The sequence below is a fragment of the Jaculus jaculus genome, chromosome 8 (assembly GCF_020740685.1).
Source record: "Jaculus jaculus isolate mJacJac1 chromosome 8, mJacJac1.mat.Y.cur, whole genome shotgun sequence".
Classification (NCBI taxonomy): domain Eukaryota; kingdom Metazoa; phylum Chordata; class Mammalia; order Rodentia; family Dipodidae; genus Jaculus; species Jaculus jaculus.
In genome coordinates this window covers 107,610,098-107,623,722 of record NC_059109.1, presented here as the reverse complement: position 1 = coordinate 107,623,722, position 13,625 = coordinate 107,610,098, and the positions used below count along the sequence as shown (strand labels likewise).

Below are 13,625 nucleotides of genomic sequence, written 5' to 3'. Positions count from 1 at the left end.
CTGACCAGACACCATCCATACCAGTGATATCTCTTTTCCTATACATACCACTGTATATATAATTTGGGGGTATGGAAATTCTCTTCTATCACAGGTATATGTGATAAGACTGTGATTGCTGACAAAGACTCAAGCAAAATGTCTTCCGCCTTACCCCTCTAAGGAAACAGACAAGAAGACTCCAAAGTCCTCTGGTTTCTAAAATTCTCATGTGTTAAACTGGTTTGAGCAGAGTCTAAAATTCTCATGTTTTAAACTGGTTTGAGAAGAAGGGCTAAGGGCTTCACCTCTGAGAATTTCCATCCAGAAGTCTCTCTGAGGTTCCCACATTCTCAGCAAACCTCAGGAAACACAGCTGACCCTTTAGTTTGTACTGTTTGGGCCAGGAATCCTATTCCCTGTCCTTAATGGAAGCAAAGGCAAGCATGATATAAAAGAATTCATGTTAGAAACAGGCCTCAAAAGTTCTCCACAGGTGATATCCAAAAGAATCTGAGTTGAAAATTAAAGGAGAGAAATAAACACTAAACACTACTATGGTTGAAATGAATACATCCCTCCCATATTCATACATTAGAAATTAATCACCCAAGGTAATGATATTTGTCTGGGACTTCCCAGCTGCTAGAAATATGAGAAATCGGTTTAAAATATTCATCTTTATGTGATCTATGGTATTTTGTGGTTGCAGCAAGAACAGGCTCAGAGAAGCACTAGACACAAGAGGAAATAAGGCACAGCTAGCAAGAGTAAGCCTAACACCACAAATCAGATCTACATTGACTACAGGTGCTGATGCCATCAGACAGAGATTGTAGACTAGCTATGCTTAATATATTCTACAAATGAAATACTTAGACTTTTAGAAATAAAGTCATACATTGGAGAAAATTAAAAACCCAACATCCAGACAGACTATTACCTTCTGGCATGAAAGTTGATCTGGTGTTCTGAATGATTCTCTTGCTATAAAATTAGAGCCAGGATTAGAATGCACTTTGAGACCTTGCTGGAAGGGACAGAGTCTCACTGGTTCTAAATGACAACAGTCCTAATGACCCTGTATTTGCTATCCTTTGCAAAGACAAGATAGAGATGCTTAGAGTGAAGCCCTATTCTCAGCTTAGATTCTTTCAGAAAAGGTCTCAAGGGCATGAGTACATGAGAATAACCTGGAGGGCTTAACAGATGAATAGGCACCCACATTTCTCAGTTTGGAGACAGACCCTCTAGAAGGTTCATTTCCAATTTTAGGCACATACTAAGATCAAACAATAAACTTACAATCAAAGATCATCATGCATAAAAGACCGAATCTCACTGTAAGAATAAGTAGAAAATTCAAATAACAGTTTGAAAATCAAAGACTCAGATGCAGTACAGGAAGAAAAGAATACAGAACAATTATTTATAAAAATAAAGAATGAACAAGTATCGGGAGACTATCAGAAATCAAGAACAGAGGGCTAGGAAGATGACTCAGCAGTTAAAGACACTTGTTTGCAAAGTTTGCTGACCTGAGTTTGCTCCTCCCCAGAATCCATATAAAGCTTGGGGAAAAATGCAAGTGCCTGTGATGCAAATGTGCGTATGATGACAATGGGAAGCGGGGCCCAGTAGAGTCTGAAGGTTGTGGACCAGCTAAATTGGTGTCTGTCTGTAGCAGACACTGATTACGTTCCAGGGAAGGCGGAAGAGTAGCACAGGCTCCTTGGGCTTGTTCTCCAAATTCCACATATGCCCCTTGGCATGTGCGCCCCCCATGTATACATACAAAAACCAGAGGCCATAAAAACTTTCTGTAGTTCTGAATAGTTAAAAATTTTGTTAGAATAAAAAGTGTAACAGAAGACTAAAAAGTGAGATAATAGTTTAAACATAGGTGAAGAAAACTGTAAACCAGAAGACAGAGCTGAGAAAACTTTGCAGAATGTCTTACTGATAGAGAGAAACTGTAAATGGGTACTTAGGAGTCTGCAGTATCTGATACGGAGGCACAACCTACTTCTAGCAGGAGTCCCAGATACAGAGATGGGACTACTTCAAGGAGTGTTACCTCTGAAAATTTCGGAAGTGATGGGAAACTCAAATCCATTCATCCGGGAAACATCACACTGATACAGTACAGAACAACAGCTGAAGGTGAAACTGAACTATCTGGACACAGTGAGAGGAAAACAGCAGGCACTGCTACATCACAGTAAACACGAGACTGACAACAGACATGACAAGGAACAATAAAACCAATGGACAATGGACCAATATCTTCAATATACTGAGAGAAATTAACTCTTAACTGTAAACTATACATTAAAATTACCTTTCAAGAACAAGAGAAAAACAGCCATTCATAAATAAATTAAGAAGTACTATGAGGCCTAGACCAAAATGCATTCTGAAGGATGAAATTCAAGCAGAAGAAATATGATGCAAGATGAGGTCCTGAGAGGCAAGACTCGCAAGCAAAAAACCAATATCAGAAATCTGTGATAATTTTTTTTAAAAAAAACAACATTATAAACATTGGAAAACAATAGTATATAAATCAGGAGGTGGATGACTCTAGGACCATTTTAATATCCCAGAAGCATGTTAAAACATTCAGTTTGAGATTTAAGTAAAAAGTAAAATTTGAGAATAACTACCAAAGGAACAAAAATCGTTGAATTTATCCCAATGCAGAAGAGAGAAAAATGAGTAAGACTTTAAAAAGAAATGTAAGAAAAGGAGTGGTAATATGGCTTAGCATGTCTAAGGCTTGAGTTTGACACTTAGCATCCATTTACTATGCAAAGGGTCACAGGTCTGAAATCCCAGCACTGGGAGCTGGGGAGAAAGGGATCCAGAGTTATCCTTGGTCATTCTGCAAGTCTGAGGCCAGCCTGAGCTACATGAAACCCTGACTTAAAAATAAATAAAGTAAAATGAAATAAGAAATAAAAGTAAAAATTTAGGTCAAATTAAAAAGCAAGAATAAAATGAAATACAGAACAAAGCAATCAGAAGAAACTTCTAATATGAAATGAGAATAACAGCATGCTCAAGGACATTGGTGTTCACAATAGCTATAAATTAATTAAGATTTCTAGCTAAAATAAATTGCTAGTTTGGATTTAAAAGGATGTTCAGATATGTGCTATTTATTAGACACATCTAATCAGGCATTGTGAGTCATTTGGGAAGTTGAGGCACCAGAATTATTGTGAGTTCAAGGCCAGCTTGGGCTACAAAGAAAGGCTTTGTCTCAACCCCACCCCAAACAAAGAAATATCGAAGGTACAAGGAATGGGACGTCCTGAGAGTAATATATACAATAAACAGACAAGGGAAACCCCATGTGAAAGACAAGAAATCTACTGACTTTAATGAGTATAAAACTGAGGTTTATTAAGGAGTTGCAAGTGTCACCACAGAAACACAGATGCTATTTACAGAGAGCCAGTTCACTTGGTATGTAAGAATTCTCAACTACTCTGAACATGAGCAAATGAACTTACATTATTCAAAGCAAAAATGGCAGGATTACAGAATTAATGTGACAGTTCTATCCCCAGAACAGGAAAACCTAGAATACAAAATAATTGCGTGAAGAAGTACATAGGTCAAAAATAAGAAAGATGTGGACTATGTAACAAAGGTTTTGATGAAAAAACATTTGTAACTCGATATCAATAATTATTGAATCTTCAATTCACATGCCCCCTTGCCTTATATCCCTCCTTCATGTTCCCTTCTTCCATCTCTTCTTTCTTCTTTACTCCCTTTCTCCCTTCTCAATCTGCCTCCCTTCCTTATTTAAAGACAAAAAATGATCAGTAGTAGGCCACAGAGGATGTATCAACAAATTTCAAACTATTAGTACCTTGTCTGCTACTTTTTCTTACCACAGTACAATTAATACAAAAATTGATACAATTAACAACAGCAACCCCCCCCACTCATTTGGAAATGAAGAACAAAAGGACAAATGTTGTGTTAACACCCATCAAATCAAAGAGGAATCATAATATAATGTAAACCTGAAGTCACATTGACACACTATCAGCAGAAACTCAGAGGAGAAGCTTGCTTAGCAGAAAACTGGCTACCCTGGATGCATGTAGGGGAAAGAGGTTAAAAACTAATGAGCCAACTGCCTAGCATGAAACAAGTCTTCTTATCACATCTGCCAGGACCCAGGAAACATTACAGAGGAAGTGGTGGATTAGATATGAGTGCTGTTCTCTCTCTGCTTGCCTGAGAACCTCCTCTAGGGATGGGATGGTAGACACTGAGGAGACTCAACCTCATTGAAGCAGAAAATCAGAGGTTGCTGAGAGCTCCACACTAAAGGAGACTTATATATAACATGCCCTCCAAGGGAACACTGGGGAAGAGGAGGAAGGCATGGATGTAAGAGCCACATCCTTAGCTGTCTTCTGAGGTATTGTCCCCTCCACCACAGAAAATAACTGGTTTATTAATGAACCCATAGAATTACAATGGGGTGAGAGAGAGGGGACATAAGAGCATAACCCAATGGGACTATGACCAATTTGCAATATGTTCATATATTAACATTCTCATTAAGAAGTAATGAGCCAACATCTGCATTAACATATTAACCAAAAACGTGAGCCATATATATATATATATATATATATATATATATGTATGTATGTATGTATGTATGTATGTATGTATCTATCTATCTATCTTTATAAGATGAAAACAGGACAATATCCTTAACAAAATAAAGATTTCTTTTCCCTTGACAAAATGTAGAATGTTATAAAGCAATAGTAGGTGAGGAGTTTAACCAGTTGCTAAAACCAGGAAAGCAGGGACAATGGCTGCCCAAGCTCTTGCTCAGAAGAATGGGCAAAGGCATATAGGCTGGCACCATGCTTTGTAGTAAAGGAATACAACTGCAGAGACAATGGGAAATGACCTGAAAGCAGGGCGTAGAAATGTTGAGCTTGCTCATCCAACCCAGCTATCACTCAATAACAGGCAAAAATTAAAACAGAAGCAAAATCATGACAACACTAAATGCTTTCAGACATCAGAAATTCACTCATACATTGCCTGTCTGAATACATCACTAAGAGGTTTACTCCAGACCAAATCAATCAATCAATCAATCAATAAATAAAAGAGTGAAAACCAAGGAAGTGGATATAGGGATTAAAGCCTCAGGGAACTGCTCATGAAATGAATAATAAGGATTCCCCACATGGCAGCCATCCACTGGCAATCTCCTCTCGCAGAGATTTTCACTGGGCTTTGATGGAGTACATAAAGTGGGAGGATGCTGGCAATGCTGTGAAGAGATACATGTTTCTTTCCTCAATATGTTTTTTACTTAGAAACCTCAGGACCACACACATACATGAGTCTGAAGAAACATACAAAATTTGATGGCTTCTAATACAAAGCAAAACAAATGTTCTCATTATTTTGAACAGTTGTGGGATTTCAAAGGGCAGAGACCATGTGACCTAGACATTTTAGAATATATTCCTCTTTCTGCTATAAATTATAACCCTGGAAATGAATGCAGAGGCCATATTATTTCATCAACTCCACTTGGGTTTGTAATTACAATGCTCATACACTCGTAATATGTGTTTAATAACTTGACATTTTGCATGTACACACAGACAAACATAAATAATGAACAGATTTAAAAAAAAATTTTAATTCATTTTTATTTATTTATTTGAGAGTGACAGACAGAGAGAAAGAGGGAGAGAAAGAGAGAGAGAGAGAGAGAGAATGGGCACGCCAGGGCCTCCAGCCACTGCAAACAAACTCCAGATGTGTGCACCCCCTTGTGCATCTGGCTAACATGGGTTCTGGGGAATCAAGCTTTGAACCTGGGTCCTTAGGCTTCACAGGCAAGTGCTCAACCGCTGAGCCATCTCTCTAGCCCATGAACAGATTTTTAAGCTTATCGGTCCTGACAAAGTTGTGGTCACCATCATCATTATTTAGCTTAGAAGCATTGGGCATTTTCTAAGTCTATCTAAAGGATATTTCTGTTTAATTTTTCTAGTAACCCCTTTAAGTGGGCATTGCTATTACCCCACTTTGTAGATGTGGAAACTGAGACATGAACACTCGCAAAGCTCCCTCAAGGTCTGCAAGAAACCAAGCTGCATTTCATATTCAACATGTCTGGCTTTGGAGTCAGACTCATAGCCACCAAGCTGATCTCATTCTAAAGTAAAGGAGAAGATGCAGAGGGAAGTAGAGGGGAGGGAAAGGAGAAGGGTACCATGCTAACCACAGCGTCCTCTGCAGAGAACACAGGAACACAGAGAGATCCAGTGATGTCCTTTGAGGACACCATAGTAACCCAGGGGCAAGCTCAAAGTCATAGTAACACAGTGTTGAGAAACTGTTGGGGAGGTGGTGATAAACACTGTGTATATGAGCTCAAGTTTCATGGAGCTAACCTCTGCCCTTTCCAAGCAGGGGAGGACCTCAGTGGGTAGAATGGAAACTCAAAGGGTCAGCGAAGACCTGGATGAACACAGCAGTCAAGGTTCAGCTGTATGCTCAAGAAAGAGAGTGAGGGCTGGAGAGATGGCTTAGCGGTTAAGGCACTTGTCTGCAAAGCCAAAGGACCCAAGTTCAATTCCCCAAGACCCATGTAAGCTAGATGCACAAGGTGGCACATGTGTCTGGAATTTGTTTGCAGAGGCTGAAAGCCCTGGCACGCCCATTCCCCCTCTCTCTCTCTTTCTATCCCTCACTTCCTCTTTCACTCTCAAATAAATAAATAAAAATAAAAATATTTTTAAAAAAACAGAGGGTGAAATACTGGGAGAGGTTTCAAATTTTCATTTCTGCTTTTGTGTACTATTTAAATTTTAGAAACTATTTTTTATTATTCATCCCAAAATCAGCACACACACACACACACACACACACACACACACACACACACCAAATTTTAAACTAGAAGCCTTGTGTAAGGCTGATAGGAAGGAAGCAAGGAGCAACCTGCTAATAAAGAGTACTAGAGGGTCCACAGGTGTTAGCTCTGAAATTATATGATGCCTCAGAATTACCCATTGATGCCACTGAAAACTGAAAGAAGGATTCTGGCAGACATTGGGACACCCAAGGGGACAGCCCAATCATTCACAGTGGTCAAATGTGGACACAACCAAAATGCCCATTGCCGGATGAAAGAGATGAACAAAATGTGGCATACACTGATATGGGATACTTCCTTGGGCTTTAGAAATAAAGAAAGTTCTTGTACATTACAACATGAATGGACACAAAGACATTGTGGTGTATGAAATAAGCCAGTCTAAGCAGGAGAAGTACTGTAATGATTATACTCTCTAGCTCCTTGAGGAAATTCATAGAGACAAACTGCCAGAGGCTGGAGTGCAGTGATTGGGGCTAGTTAATGGATTCAAACTTTTTAGTGTGGGAAGATGAAAAGTTCTGCAGATGGACGAATGAATGGTGGTTAGATACTTGCATAAAATGTGAATATGCTTAATATCGCTGAATTGAACACAACAGGTTTGAGATGCTAAATTTTATGCTATGGACATTTACAGTTGCAAAGGCACTTTTATTAGACGAAAAAAAGTGTGATGGGATTGTTATTCCAGCCTGAGATCATGTATCTTGGAACTTGTGAGGACCTAAAATTTAATAATTTTGCTGCATTCTAGAAAATGCAAACACTTTAAAACACATTAATTCTGATTATATCCCAATATAATATCATTTTGTCCCAGTATTAAATCAGATGTAAGAGGCTTGGAGTATAGCTCAGTGGCATCATGGTTATCTAGGGTTTCCTCCTTAGCATCGCAAAAAGTTAATATGAATATCACAAATTTAAATATGTTATAAATATTACATATGTTTATTTTCTTTATATACCTATATAATACTTGTGATATATTAAATAATTCACAGGACACAAAAACCTAAATTCTCATACAATGCCTTGTTATTGTTTTAGTAATATGCAGCTTTATTTAGGAATTCCAAAAATATTCAAAAGCAAAGAGGATGTGCCTCATAGAGTTGGAGAAACGTGACAGCAAAGAGAAAATAGATTAAATGAGAAACAAAACCATGGACTGTAACCTTTACCAGACAATCCCCCAGTCCAGATTAGTCTCTAGATGGGTGTCATCTATAGTAATCACCTTCTGTGTTCTGGGATGCTGGTGGGGAAAGGGGAGGTGGGGAAGTGTCTGATGAGCATATGGGGTTTCTAGTGGACACTGAGTTTCATGGGGAATATTGACTACCCACAAGATCCAGGAGGCCACCGTGGCTGCATTCTGAATCTACAGTAAGGATGCAGATGCATAGGATATACTTGGGATCTGATCGGATGTTGCTAGGATCCACTGCAAGGGAAAGGGTAAAAGAAACTGCAAGAATCATGTGCTGACTGCCTTCCCAAGTTCTCAGAAATGAATGCAGAGGTGAGAACAGGGACTGTTCCTCACGAGTGGCATGAGTGATCAATTACAGGATGCTGGGGGGCCTGGGGTGAGGTTCAGTGTTATGCCAGGTACTTCACACCTGTGAAGCTCTGGGTCCAACCCCCAGCACCAAATAGCAGTAATGATATTATTTTTTATTTTAAATATTTTTATTTATTTATTGGAGGGAGGGAGAGAGAGAGAGAGAGGAAGAGGCAGGTAGACAGAGACAATGGGCACGCCAGGGCCTCCAGACACTGCATACGAATTCCAAATGTAAGTGCCACCTTGTGCATCTGGCTGACGTGGGTAATAGAGAATCAAACCTTAGTCCTTAGGCTTCATAGGTAAGTGCCTTAACTGCTCAGCTATCTCTACAGCTCTGTAATGATATTTTTGGTAATAAAATCTAGAGATGAAACGCAAGATTTTAAGCGACCACAAAGATAACATGGTATAGTTAGTTTTCTCCTGAACCATGGTTTTCCCCTCAACCTCAGATTTGCTAAAATAAAGTGAAAGCACAAAACTAAAAATTGTTATTCTATGTTTTTCCTATCACCGCCTATTCAATGAAAAAAAAAATACCTGTTTGGTTTTTTTTCATTGCAAACATTCAAAAATGAATCCACAACCTCATGGACTAGGACTGTGTCCACCATCAAATTAACAGATATAACAAATTCTCAGGCTTCTTCTGAAAACCAGAGGACCAGTTTCCACCTGTGAAATGTGGCTGAAGTTTGTTCACCAGTTCTGCCTGACGAGAAAATGAGTCACCAGGCACCCAGCACTCCTGTGCTAATGCCACGAGTTTATTCCTGCAGTCATCTATCATTCTGGTATTCTTAGCCAGCCAGTGATGGGCTTCGAAGACTGAGTGAAGGTCAAGGGACAAAATGGAATATAATCCATACTCCAGGGAACTGGCAAGAGCCACCTCAGTCCATTTGGGGATGCACCTACACCCTTGGCAAAAAGAAGGCAGGTGGGGTGGTCCATGGCTGAGCCCTGGGCTGCTTCATTAATTTCATCTCAGAAACCGCCAGCAGATAGGAACTGGCTTCTTCTTCTCCAGTGGATTCCTCAAAGCTCTGTGGAGCATGCCTTAGTGAACGCAGAGTGGAGGGGAAATGATCCACAGCGAAGGCTGTGATGAGTCATAGCTCTGACAGCAGCAAGGCCCCTATGAATCAGACCTCAGCAGGAAGCCTGAGGCTGGGGCATGGGTAGCACCAGCCAGTCAGCTCCTATGATCACCTGCTGCCTGGAGCTTCGCAAGAATTGAGCTTTTTATTCCAAATGAGTGACATTAAGTAAGACAAAATGCTTCTCTTTAAGGTTACTTAAGCCCTAGAAGTGAGAACATGGAAAACCAGAGCAGCTGACGATGGTCCAACAGGGCATGGACAGCTTTCGTAAAGCAGCATTTCTGCTGTTGAGACATGACCTTGAGCCCTGCTCTTCACCAATGCCATGCCCACAGTTGTGTGGTACTTCCTCTTGAACAGAGTTGACTGAGAGGGCCAACGGGGGAATGACTGCGTTGTTCCACAATGTCCCATCAAGAGCCCCTTCCTCCCTGCCCTTGAACCTTCTACTGAAGACTGAGTTCACTTACTGTTTACAGCAGCTAATTTCGCTGCGGGAGTGCTCCTAGTGGGCTCTGAGTCCCAACATGCACAACGGGCTGGATCACAGATGCTAACAAGGAGTGGGACATTCCCCACTCAGGTTTCTAGCTTAGTTCACTGCAGATAAACACGGGCCTGATGTTGCCACATCTTCAATCCTAGCCCTTGGGAGGTGAGGGTAAGGGTAGGAGTTTGAGGCTAGAGGAGACTACATAGCAAATTCCAGGTCAGCCTGGGCTAGAGTGAGTCCCTATCTTGAAAAAAACCGAACTTCAAATTTTCCAAAGAAATCAGTTTTAAACACTTTGCCAAACAATCTACGTTCGCTGCACCGTAGAGCAAAAATTTCCTGAAAGGCATATTTGAAGGTACTTGGAAGTAAAGAAAGATGTTAGGAGATAAAATTAAGGGAGGGAGTTAAACACAGGCTTAAACTCCAGTTGGTGCTCCCACATCCTTGGCGAGAGAGAGGACAGACTTGAGATAGGGTCCTAGGAAGAAAGTGAGAGCTGAAATCACACATGAACAGGGACCTCAAATGACAACACATCCAATGAAGATGTGTCTATCAGGGCAATGAAACAGGGTTGATTCACTTTCATGAGGAAAGTTCTATGCTGGAAACACCACAGTTTTGGAATCTGAAATTCTATCATTTTACAGCGAGGGCACCCAGACACTGAGAACTCACAAAGAATGGTCTTGAGGAAATGATACCTAGTGACATGAAATAATTCCCTTTCTATTGCTATGACAAAAATACCCAATAAAAGCAACTTCAAGAAGGAAGAATTTAATTCTGGCTCACCGTTAGAGCGTACCGTCCATCATGGTGGAGAAGGCATGCACAGGAGCCCGAGGCAGCAGGTCACACTGCATTCCCCAATCAGGAAGCAGAGAGACATGAAGGCCAGCGCTCAGCTAGCACAGTCCTTGTGATCCGCCCCGGACCCCAGCCCATGGAATGGTGCCACTCACAGTTTAGGCATATCTTCCCATTGCAACTAACCCAAATAACCTCGCAGGCAGGAGGTTTGTCTCCTAGGTGATTCCAGATCCTGTCAAATTGACAATCAATAGGAGCCATCACAGGGCACCTGCCAAGCACCTTCATTTCCGGAAATGCACAATGACAATTTTTTTAGTTACAGTTCTGCAGAAGACAGTTTTAGCTCACAACTTTAAAAGTGAATACAAAGCAGATAAAGGAGCCTTTCAAAACCTTCAGCATAATGGATAAAATTAGTATTGCGTCTCTTTCAAGATGCTCAGGACACATAATAATCCAAAACCAAATGAGTAGGAACTCATTATGAAAAGAGACAAAGCGGAGCTGGAGAAATGGCTTGGAAGCTAAGAGCACTTTCTGTTCAAGCATGAGGGCCTGAGGAAGCCTGAGAGACAGTTCAAGGTTGATCCCCAGAACCCACATGAACAGATGGATGTGGCCATGTGCTTCTGTTACTCCAGACCGTTAGGAGAACCGAGACTTGTAAATCACCAGAGCTTGCAGAAAAAAGAAAAGCATGGCAAGCTCCAGGATCAGTAAGAGTCTCTGGCATAAATAAAAATGGGCAGATGAGCAATGAGAGTGGGACAAGGGTATTCCACTTGAGCAAATTCTGCCACAGGCAAGTGCAAATGGTGTGCCTTATGACACTTATGCTGTGAATGAAACACACACACACACACACACACACACACACACACACCACGTACACATAAGCAGGAAAAAAAAACACCCAAAAACCAAGGGAGAGAAAGAAATGGGAATTTTCTCACATAAAAATAAACTTGAATTTCATACATAATGTGGTAAGAAAACTGAAATATTTGATGAGGGACTTAACCAACTGGCATCTACTTCATAAATTCAGCATAAAGTAGGAAAATTAAAGGTACATTAAAATCTAGCAGACGAAAATGAGGATGAGCTTCTGCTAACTAAGAGGCATTCTGGATGGCTAGATTCAGTATTCCGGCATGAGAGAATGTTGAGAGGGGGGAAAAGGCAATGTCTGAAGTGCTCTCAGAGTTTACCAAAACCAATAAAAGATATCTATTTGCAGATACACATACCATAAGGCAAATAAAAGCTAGTCTATTTTCTATACCAAAACAGACACAAAAAGGATATCAAGCAGAGGAAAAAATGCAGAATTCCTACAGAAAAAGGGCAAATCAAGAGTGCATATCTCAACCTCAGAAACCAAATGACAAACTAAAAATGGCTTCAAAGTTGCTTAGAAAACACTTTAAATCCGGAATTTTATGACCAGTTAAACTATCATTTGCAAATGAAAACAATGCCTTTGTACAAAGGCTGAGAATGTGCCACTTACAAACCTTTAGCAGGACCAGGAAAGTGTGTTCCCTGGGCCACAAAGAACCAGTCACAGAAGTAGAACATGAAAGGCACAGTGGAAAGGAAGGGAAGAATGTGAGTGATCTTCAGGAACACTGACAGGGGCTGGGAAGGTAGTTCAGTTGGTAAAGTGCTGGCCTTGCAAGCACGAGGACCTGAGCCCAGTCCTCAGCTGCTGTGTGAGAACGGCTGGGTGCTGTGGTAGGCACTTTTATCCCAGGGCTGGAGACTGAACGGAACCGTGGGGCTCACTGGCCAGACATCAGATAGTTTTGCTCAGTGGCCAAGCTCCAGGCCAGAAAACAAAAAGAAAGTGTCAAAAAAAGAAAAAGTGGACAAACTTTGTGGAACAGTTCCTTAGGTTGTCCTCTGGCCTCCAAATGCACATATCTGTACACACACACACACACACACACACACACACACACACACACACGAGCATTGGCAACCAGAAACAGCAATGTTAGTAATGATGAAATAAGTGGGGTTCTGAGACCCTTGTATTGTTAAAGAAAATAATGAAGACAATTATTCTAGAATATGCATATTGGAAAATACATTTTAAAAATTTAAGGGTAAAAAAAATAAGGGTGCCAATCTAATGAAATAAAATTATACTATCTAGGCTGGAGAGATGGCTTATAGGTTAAGGTGCTTGCCTGGGAAGCCTAAGTAATTATGTTCAACTCTCCAGATTCCACATAAGCCAGATTCACAGAGTCACACAAGTGTGCAAGGTCACACTTGTGTGCAAGGTGGTGCACATTTCTAGAGTTCTATTACAGTGGCTGGAGGCCCTGGTGTGCCAATTCCCCCCCTCCCCCAGAGCACTCTCTTGCTCTTTCACATAAAAAAAAAAAATTGTATACTGTCGACATAAGTAGAGGAGGCAAAGAAACAAACATTTAAAGAAAAACTAGAGCTCCAGAATTATTTAATAAGAGCAAACAATTCAAGCACACACACACCCCTCCATATGTAGGCATGTGTTCACTGACTGCCTCTGGGAGCTAAATAAAGTGTGCTTGAAGCCCATCAGGTTGTCAGCTCTGAATATCAGCTGTCTGCAGGCGGGACCCAGGACATCACAGTGAGTCATTGCTCACTCCTGGGCATTGTCATGCATCTTCCCTCCATGTCCTTCTTGAGATCACTCTGAACACATGCTGCAGG

General features: G+C 40.8%; 1 protein-coding gene across 9 annotated transcripts in view; it reads right to left on the bottom strand.

Annotated features, from left to right (window-relative positions):
* The window catches only part of Syndig1 (synapse differentiation inducing 1), a 202,966-nt gene that overhangs the window by 138,937 nt on the left and 50,404 nt on the right, over positions 1–13,625 (bottom strand). The gene's annotated exons all lie outside the window — the stretch shown is intronic.